General features: G+C 35.9%; 1 non-coding gene across 1 annotated transcript; it reads left to right on the top strand.

Moving 5' to 3' along the window:
- The first annotated feature begins 8,638 nt into the window (after positions 1-8,638).
- LOC132018908 (U2 spliceosomal RNA) lies at positions 8,639-8,820 on the top strand. The gene has a single exon (XR_009404682.1). It is a non-coding gene; the product is annotated as a U2 spliceosomal RNA (small nuclear RNA).
- The last annotated feature ends 1,389 nt before the right edge of the window (positions 8,821-10,209 follow it).

The following is a 10,209-nucleotide window of genomic DNA, read 5'->3' as shown; positions in this document are numbered from 1 at the left end:
AATTTCTCTTTCTGCCTAATCATATGTCTTTCATCTTCCTATAGGTGATAATTACTAGGGTATTTCTAATAATTTCCTGTATACAAATCTCTATCTCAGAGTTTAATCCTTGGAAATTTACCCCAAGATAATTGATAATATGAAGTAGTCCAAAGAAGGGGACTCTAAAATTAGATTTTTGAGGTTGATCATCTAATTGCTAGCTGGCAATAAAAAGATCAACACAGCTGGTAGGTGGTGATTATCCCTGTAGTGATCTTGATGGGGAACAAGTGGAAGAGAATACATTGGTGGGAGCAATACCGCAGTCATTTGAGAAGTTCAGAGGAAGTCCTTATTGTAGGACTGTGGAATTGGTTGGCTGTTGCTGGGTCACTGGACCTACTGGAGAAAGAAAATGAAAGGCTGAGGATGTGAAATTAAAGCTAAATCTGAAAGCAAGAGGTCTCTTTTGGCAACACAAAGAGTCTCATCTTCTGCAGCTAGGGAGCAGAAGAAATTGAAGGCCAGGAACTTAATTATAAGGATAGTAAAGCTCTGGAGGAGGTTGAATTCTCAACTTCATCAAGCTGGCCACACAAAGATTAAGGCCCTGATTAGGAAGGAATGATACCCTCAGGAAAGGCATGGAGACACTGGAAAAACCTTAAGTTCCCATATCCTTGTGAACTCTCCAGGTGGGCAGGAGTGCCCAGCACTTTTTTTATTTTTCCCCCGTAAAGATTTATTTATTTTTTTGAAAGAGAGAGAGAGAACACAGGTGAGTTTGGGGAGGGGCAGAGGGAGAGAAGCTTTTAAGTAGACTCCACGCTGAGCACACAGCCTAACTCAGGGCTGATTTCACAATCCATGCAATCATGACATGAGCGGAAACCAAGCACTGGATGCCTAACCACCTGAGCCACTAGGCCATCCCCAACCCCCACTACTTTCTTTTAAAGAACTCCCTTCCTTGAGGGAAATGTTTCCAGAGCCTCTACCTTTCAATAGATAAAAACCCCATATCCGATCTATTACCACTTCCCCCCCAGGACATCATTAGACTTAACTGACCATACAGTCTTGCTAGGGAAAAGGAGCTATACTTCAAAGGAATTGTAGGAACTAACCAACTGGTTAGTAAGAACTAACCAATATGTACCAACAGGAGCCTGGGGAGTACGTAGTGGACTGGATTCTGAAGTGCTGGATCATGAGGGAGCAGAATATAAACGTATAGCAGGAGGAGTTTATTGATATGGGCTTACTCTACTTGTTACAGGTATTAACACTATGGTAAGACCCCTGCCCCCAAGAAACTTCTTACATGTTACTAGACTGATCTTTGAAAACCTGGAGAATATGATGAGAGTTATGCAGAAATAGAAGTATCTTGGTAAATAGGGAAAGAAAAGATCAAAGGATTCAGAGAAGGGAGGGGGTGGATATTTTAAGTAAGTTCTGAACACTCATCAACTGACTATGTTCCCTGGATGCTGAGAGTGGTCTGAAGACAAGGTATCTTTCAAAGTAGTAGGCACTGTACTGGAGAAAGAGGCAACAGCATCACAGAGAAATTTGGTATTGGGTTTTCTCTGCAAGTCAGAGCTGAGAGTAGATGATGCAGTTACAGAACTGGGGCTCCAGATAGCAAAGGAGATGAAAAGTTCCCCAAATATTAGAGGGTAGTCAGGTACTTAATTATTAAAAGCAAAGGTGTTGGAGCATAATTAACATAATGAGTGCTAAATTATAGCGGCAAGATTATAATGGCGATTCCATACTTGGGAATATAGATTTAACACATTTTTTTTTCTGAGATTCCATACTTGGGAATATAGATTTAACACATTTTTTTAGTGAGTCTAAGAGAAAGAAAGGGCCCTATAACCGATGGAAGTCATTTGAATTATACCTAGTCAAAAACAGCTACTGGATTGCTCCTGAGTTTTGAGAGAGGAAAAGCAACTGACTATGGGTCATCAGGTGGATATGTAGTTGGAAATCTTCCATGGCTTAGATTCTGTTAAACTCGCCAAGTCTACTACCCAGTAGCAATCCATCTTAAGACAGAAGTGATATGCCCAGGATTGAAAATCAGAATGTACTCACTTTCCCCTAGCTCACACTTATGGCTGGATGGGGATGTGGGTGTCCCTTATGACCAATGAATTGAGGAGGAAATAGGTCACCCTTGGTTAGGAGATGGTTTGACTCAGTGATGGCAAACTAAAAATGGAAGCATACTGATCTAGAGTCCATTTATGTATGGCACTGAAGGGAAATGTCTAGAGACAATGGTCAGATTGACATTGACATTGACAGAGAGACAGTGGTCAGATCTTTAGATAATGTTCCTTGGCATCTACTTTTTGTTAAAAGAGAAGTGACCAGAACCAAAAATACATACTTGCAGGGTCATGAATAATTCAGCTGGTTTATTTGAGTCCTGGAACCAACTGTAAGACTAGGAACAAAGGAATCTAGAGAAAAGACACAAAGACAGGCTTCATAAACATTGATGATCTTTGTATTGCATGTTAATTAAGAACAACTATGGAAGAGGCACAAAACTACCACAAAAACAGAAGGAATCTACCAGCCAGCCTTTCTTATCAGTGTTCAATACTGGCACAATGACATCAGGATAGGAGAAACTGAGATAGAAGGGATATGGACTACAAATAGACCCTATGATTCAGGCCCAACTCAACAAATCTGATCTAGTTATTGTTGTTGCTGAGTATCAAAACTGCCTACAGCAGAGACAAAAAGTTATGCCCTGATATGGCACTACCCTCAAGTAGATCAGTCATTCAGACAGACCTCCAAAACCCTACTGTCTGAACTAGAATCCACAAGGGTTCCTGTATGGGCTTACTTTTCCTGCTCTTAAGCCCTTAGCCAGCACCAGTATCTGAGTCTTTATAAAATGTTTAATTTTCTGGCAGTATCTCATGTAACATCTAATCAGCCCAAGAGATCCAATTTATAGCAAAGGAAATGGGCACATGGCAGTAAGATCACTGGTCATATCCTACCTAGTGTTACCCAGAAACTTGTGACCTGGTAACTAGAGCAGAGTATGGCCTCTGAAGGTGGAACTGAAGCGCTGACTCGGAGTTGATAATAAGTCATTGGTTATAATATGATGTTATGTTTCCAAGGGGCAGGAAACTTGATTCTGGGAACACAGCAGTGAAAGTATGATGGCCTTCCTTACCATCATGTCTACTTACCTTCTTAGAGAATTAATACATCTCACATCAATTCCCTGAGTTTAGAAGGGCTTATTGTTAAAGAGGAATTGTTCCCACCAGGAGACCATAGTAATAATTTCAATAACTTCACTTAGTGACTGCTGCTTGGTTAATTCAGGCTTTTTGGGCAAAGATACCATGAGGCATGAAAAGACGTTATTCCTTTCTCTTTAAAAATTTGCCACAGTTATTAATAAAAGATGGGGCTACCCTTAAAACTTGGGGACATAAAGGGAGATATGTGGGTCATCCAGTTACCAACTGGGGACATCTCTTGATATTCTCTGGTGATAGTTTGATAGTAAATGGACTATTGTATTTACCCTGACTTGAAAATGGAATGGTAACTAAGGACCTATACCAAGAGAAATTACATCGTTGATCATACCTCCACAGAGGTACCAGCTTGGGTTAAGAAAAATCTTGAATGAAAAGTAGTTGAGAGAATAGATATATATCAGTTGAGCTCTCTGGTCCAATTGCAGTGGTGGGATGAGAAGGTGGGGTATGTAGTTCATCCCATTAAACTTCTTAAAAGTTTTCTCAGTAAAGTAGAATATTATTTAAAAAGAATATTATGGCACTGTTTAAAAATTTTATTACTAAAAGAAAATTGACCTGAGTGTAACCAGGGTTGATCTGAATAAAATCTTTGGTAGGTCACACACTCTATCCTTTTATGATTGAAGCACTCATCTCCCAGCTGCTGAATATGTTGAAAGCTGATAGCTCATAGACATGTTGTTCTGCAAGAAATGTTACCTATGCTGAGGTCATGGGCCCTCCTCAGGGCATCCTAAACTCAAGGACAGGTTTATACAGTGATGTAAAAAATGAGCCTCCCTGTTTAAAGGCAGGATAACTAGCTCCAGAGCTCTCAATCACATTGGCTGGGGCCTTTGTGCAATTGCATTCTAGTTTAATTCTTTCATCTGTGTAATCCTTCTTCCTTCACTCCCTCACAGATGTTGATTCCAAGGACACTCCCACCTCACATTGAGTATACCTCCTACATGGGCTCCTAGGCAATCCAATCTAAGAAAAATGTCTCTGAAGTTGAAGTCATTAAAGGTGAATGTCATGATGTCCTATATTTTCTTTTACTGGAAGCAAGTAAGCCTAACTTAGCTAACTCCAAGAAATGCATTACAGATGGATATTCTTATATTAGATGAGAATTTGATTCTAAAGGATGAATTCATAATTCGAAAATTATTTGGAAGATATGTAATTCAAACTCTTATCCACTGTAAGAACACCCATCAATAATATATTTCTTGGAGTTAGTTAAGTTTATGCTTACTTGCTTCCAATAAAAGAAAATATACTACATAATGACATTCACCTCTAATGACTTTAACATTCATAGACATTTTTCACATATGTATATAATATATAAATTCATATAATTATATCATAAATATGTATTGTAAATAAATACATAAATATTTATAAATATACATTATATATGACATAAAATAAGTGCATGATATGAGTGTTAAATGCATCCCTATGGGTGTTAAATTAAGAATGACATCTTCCCACAGGCTGAGAATATTCCCTCTTTTTCCCAACATTAAGCTTAAATCTATTTAGACAGGATTATATAGTTGTGAATCTGGATTAAATAAATGACTACATAATTAAAGGAAGGAGAAATTCTAATTAGAAGTAAACTGATACGTCAGCACCCCCCAAATTAAAATTTTGGTAAATTATAATTATATGTGTTTGTAGAAAAATATTCCATTAGCATTTCAAATGGAAATTTACATTTTTTAAATCTCTTTCTCCTCATATTGGTGCTACTATCAGCACTTTTCTTTACTAGAATTGTCAGGCCTCTATAAATATGGTTAACTGCTTGACTAAGAAAATAAATTAAACTTTGAAGATGGTAATTTAAACTTCAGTTTATTTGATAGGGGGAACTAATGAAAGGAAGTGAATCAGGACTCCACAGCCATGTGGCCTGTTTGCTGACTCAAGTCCATTTGCTCTACATGCTGTTTCCAACTAAATAGATGTTGTTTTTTTTTTCCTCCCCCACAGTGTGATAGACTTGTGATTGAAAGAGCTATAATACATAACTATAGATACATTCTCACAACAATCGTTTTTATTTTCTTAGCAACTTCAAATACATTGTTCTGCAATAATCATTATCATATCCTTTGGTTCAAAGCAATAAATAAGAAAATAATGTGCATTTCTGATATTCTTAAATACACATATTAGAAAATTATTACATTGTGTGAAATAAAATTTAATTTTATCCTTTCTCTTTAATCTTTTAATTTTGTTTGCCTTATTTCTCAAATCACACTGTCCTAAATTAAATTTAGCACACACATGCATTGTATATATTATATATGCTGTATTTTTGTTATATATACATATCACAATTTTTAAAATTTCTCAAAGAAAAGTTCATGTTCTGCACCTATAATAACACATCCCTTCTGCTCATTTAAGAAAATGATTTTTTTTTAAAGATTTTATTTATTTATTTGACAGTGAGAGACCACAAGTAGGCAGAGAGACAGGCAGAGAGAGAGGCAGGGAAGCAGACTCCCCACTGAGCAGAGTGCCTGATGTGGGGCTCGATCGCAGGACCTTGAGACCATGACCTGAGCCAAAGGCAGAGGCTTAACCCACTGAACCACCCAGGTGCCCCCAAGAAAATGTTTTAATTGAGAAGACACAATGCCAATATGTCCTTTGACCCTAGAATTGGCTTTTTCATTTTTCATGAACTTCCATTTAATTAAAATTTTTAAAAAGATGTCATAAGTGCATCAATATTATATATATTGTTAATTAAATAGTCATACATTTCTAAATATATGACTATTTTTTCTTTACAGAGTGTATTTCCCTAACATAACAAAAGCAAAATTTGGAAACATTCATTTTTTTGCTATGGATTTTTATCTTTTCATTATATATTATCATTTTCATTTACCTTTTCATTGTCTTTCATTATCTTTTCATTCATCCAAGTAAAGGAATGAAATTAAATTGTGCATGTCTCTGGATGTTCTGATATATGGAACATATCAGAGGAGAAATCTTGGATGCTCCTGTAATTGTATCTTTTAGAGTGAGGAATTATCTTCACTTGTTTCTGACTAGACAAAGTGTTGCTATTTTTTTGTTTGTTTGTTTGTTTGTTTGTTTGTTTTTGGAGCTTATTCTTTTTTTTTTTTCCCCAAGATAGAATTGTTCTCTTGCATTGTTGTATGTTTTAGCAGGTGGTTTGAAAATATGATCGCTGAGATTCCCTACACAAAAGTTTACAAGGATTGGAAATTTATCATCACATAATATTTCCTGTGTTGGAAATATTACTGTATTTCATTTCAAATTTATCTTCCATGGACATATAGAAGACTCACTTTCAGCCTATTTATTTTTGTATGTAAATGTATACTAACTTTACTCAATAATAAATGGGCTAAAGTGATCTATTTCACATCTTGGCTGTGCCAGAGAAAAGTCTCTGCATTGTTTTCTAGTCTCCTTTCACCTCTTCTTTTTTTTTTTTTTCTTTTTTAAAGATTTTATTTATTTTTTTGACAGAAAGAGATCACAAGTAGGCAGAGAGGCAGGTAGAGAGAGAGAGAGAGGAGGAAGCAGGCTCTCTCCTGAGCAGAGAGCCTGATGAGGGACTTGATCCAGGACCCTGAGATCATGACCAGACCTGAAGGCAGAGGCTTAACCCACTGAGCTACCCAGGTGTCCCTCCTTTTACCTCTTCTTGATGAAGAGGAGGAATTCATATCTCAAAGGGTAGATCTCAAAATGGTAAAGCCCCCATTATTCTGAAGCTCTTAGAGGGTCTATGACACAGACATCTACACCAGTTGAAAAGGTATTAACATGTAGCACATTTCACTACAAGCATCTGGGGGTTAATTGTTGCTTTACCCTAAACTCACCTATCTGTACCAATAAAATACCTGTACTAAGAGATATTGATAATACAAAATTTATTTAATTAAAATTTGAGATGGCAGTAACAAGCAATTGGTATAGTGAAATAGTATTGTATTTTATTATTTTTTTGAGTGTGAAATACTATTTTAGAAATCTTAGCAGACTTTTATTTTTGTTTCCCAGTTTTCTCTTCCTTTTTTCCTCTCACCTTTATTTAAACTGACTTGATATTTGGGCTCCTTGCTTTTGCAGAGATTTGGCAAGATATATGGATATGTGCTCATCTTTTGAGCTTCTTTTGTAGAGATCATAGACTTTTCTCACAGGAGACCACTGAATATAAACAAATGTATTGGAAAAATGGAATTTTAGAAATGCTGGGCTTCCACAGAATGGAGGTAGACAGAGTGGAAATGATAAAGCATTGGTGTATTCTGGAAAAGGGCCTCTGTTCCTTGTGCTCAGGCAGAGCACCAAAAAACCCAGATGAAAAAGATATAGAGTAAGAATAGATTAGTAGAGCCTATGGGTATTTCTCTCCACAGAGGATTATAGGAAGAACAAGGTGAATCACAAGTCCCCATAAAATGGCTTTGAAATAGAAGTAGATCCAAAAGACATGAAAAGGCGCAGAGGTAGAATAATGTCTCATGACGAACTGTCTAGATTGCCATGAGCAAATGTCATAGAGAATATTGGATAGCTCTGGAATCACATGTGTGGATTAATGACTAAAACCAGGCAAGAACAGTGTTGTTCTTGTCAACATCCATGAACAGTCCTCCCAATATTTCTGTAGCTCAGGCAGACATGGAAATTGTTAAATAAGGAAAAATCCACAAATTGAAACACTGAGTTTAAATTTTTATTACCCCAGAGGACTTAGAGTTCAAAATTGAAATTATACTAAAAAAATTAATTTTAAAATACACTTATTGTACAGTACATTTGTGAGCTGACATCCCATTCCTATTGTAATAACAAGGAGAGAAGGTGAAAACAAGAATTATAACCTAAGCTTATAAGTCACTCCGTGATTTACTCATAACTGAAGATGTAAAAGTGATCAGAAACCAAAGTTAAAGATGCCAGTTTTGTGGGCTTTTCAGCCAAAGAAATATTCCCTCTATCTACATACCATTTTATAACTCAAATAACTTTTATCTCAAGACAAATTAAAAAAATTATCTCAGTCTAATCATTGATCAATGAAATAGTATAAACCAAATAGTAAATATTTTAGGTGTTATGGGCCATATGGCATATTTTACAATTACTCCATCCTACTATTAGAGTATGAAAACAGCCAGAGATAATTCCAAAATAAATGAGTGTGGCTGTGATTCCAGTAAAATTTTACAGAAATAGGTAATGGGCGGGATTTGGCTCCTGGACTAGTTTCCCTATCCCCAGTCAGTTTCAATGCATAGATGTGGGTATTTTTAAACAACTTTAGGATCATCACTTCTCAGCCTTTTGGCTAATATCAAATATAGTATCTGTTCTTATCAGTTTCATATCTGATACATCCTCTATCTGAGGACAATACATCAAATGGATTTTTGGAGCAAGGAGATGGAATAGGAGCTTGGTCTGTCCATTCCATGCATAGTATTACAGTACCAGGAATGGAGCACCTTCTTGGAGGAATAGTCAGGCAGCTCTGGTTGTGTTGACCCAATATGGTGATTCTTGAGTCTCCACCTGGTCGTCCTTGGACCACCTACCTGTTGTGTGCCTTCCCTATTCAGGTGCAACTAGAGATAGCAAAAGACCATCCAGAGGGCAATGCAAAAGTGTGTGGAATATATCTTTATACATGCCCTATGGTCTTGCACACTACAAGTATAAGTATAAGTTAAGTATAAGCCAACAGTGGAAGTGGTTTTGCTCATTTTTTCTTTCTTTGCTTTTGTTTCTGTCTTTAGTGATATCTTCTCAAGTATAAGTATACAAGTATAAGCCACAGTGGAAGTAGTTTTATTCATTTTTTCTTTCTTTGTTTTTGTTTCTGTCTTTAGTGATTTCTTCTCCTAGATTTTGTTTTCTTATACGTAAGTTCTTATTTTTCGAAAACAAAACAACTTTGAGATCATTTTTTTAATTTTTAAAAAGTATTTTAATAATCTTCTTTTCTGTGTTTATTCATAAAATGTGACTTGGTTTCATCCATTGACTATTCCAAATCTTCAAATGATTTTATAATTAGAACATTGGAATGAAGGATAACGGAATGTGTTCTGAAGGGAAATGGAGATTGACAGGCAACTTCTAAAACTGGCAGTTGGAGAAAAAGTAGCAGAAAGAAAGTATGTCACATTGGGATATTTTTTTTTAAATATATTGAAACTTGTGGCATTTTTTCCCTCATTTTAACCCTGCATGTGTGTGCTATTTCATAATTGCTAGGCAGAGATGTTTATTCTTCCTGAAATGCTGAATCTGACCCAAACTTCAACACATTTCACAAGTAAGAATCTATGGTGCAGAATATCTTTCTTTTGCACAGTTAACAGCATTCCTAACCAGCTGTTAATGAGCTGTCAATTTCTAATAGAAGCTAAAGAGCTGGAGTAGTCACCGAGGAATTCTAGAAGCAAAAATGTTGCATCCCCAAAACATAATCACATGAATTATTCTAAAATTTATAATTACCTTAAGTTATACTGACTTTTTGTGTCATTTCTGAATTGCTAGCAGTGTTTTTGAAGATTAATTTATGATCTTGGATATTATCCACTGCACAATGTTACTATTTTTTAGAAGAGTTATTATTATTTTAATTATTACTAAATATTATTTATTATGGAACTACTCTGTGCCAGCCAGCCAATGTGTTCTCAGAATTTATAATCTATTGGGGAATATTCTGAGATGTGTACTTATTTTAGTAATAATAAATGATAATATGGTAATACCTGGAGAGATAGGCAAATGAATCTTAAGGTAAACACCCTGAATTATCTTACACTTTCATAGAAAACTTTGAAGTAAGTCTAGTGGAATTTATTTGACCAAATTCAGACTTTCA

This window comes from Mustela nigripes, chromosome 5 (assembly GCF_022355385.1).
Source record: "Mustela nigripes isolate SB6536 chromosome 5, MUSNIG.SB6536, whole genome shotgun sequence".
In the NCBI taxonomy this organism is placed as follows: domain Eukaryota; kingdom Metazoa; phylum Chordata; class Mammalia; order Carnivora; family Mustelidae; genus Mustela; species Mustela nigripes.
The sequence above is the reverse complement of the archived record's forward strand: the minus strand, read 5'-3'. Positions and strand labels throughout refer to the sequence as shown.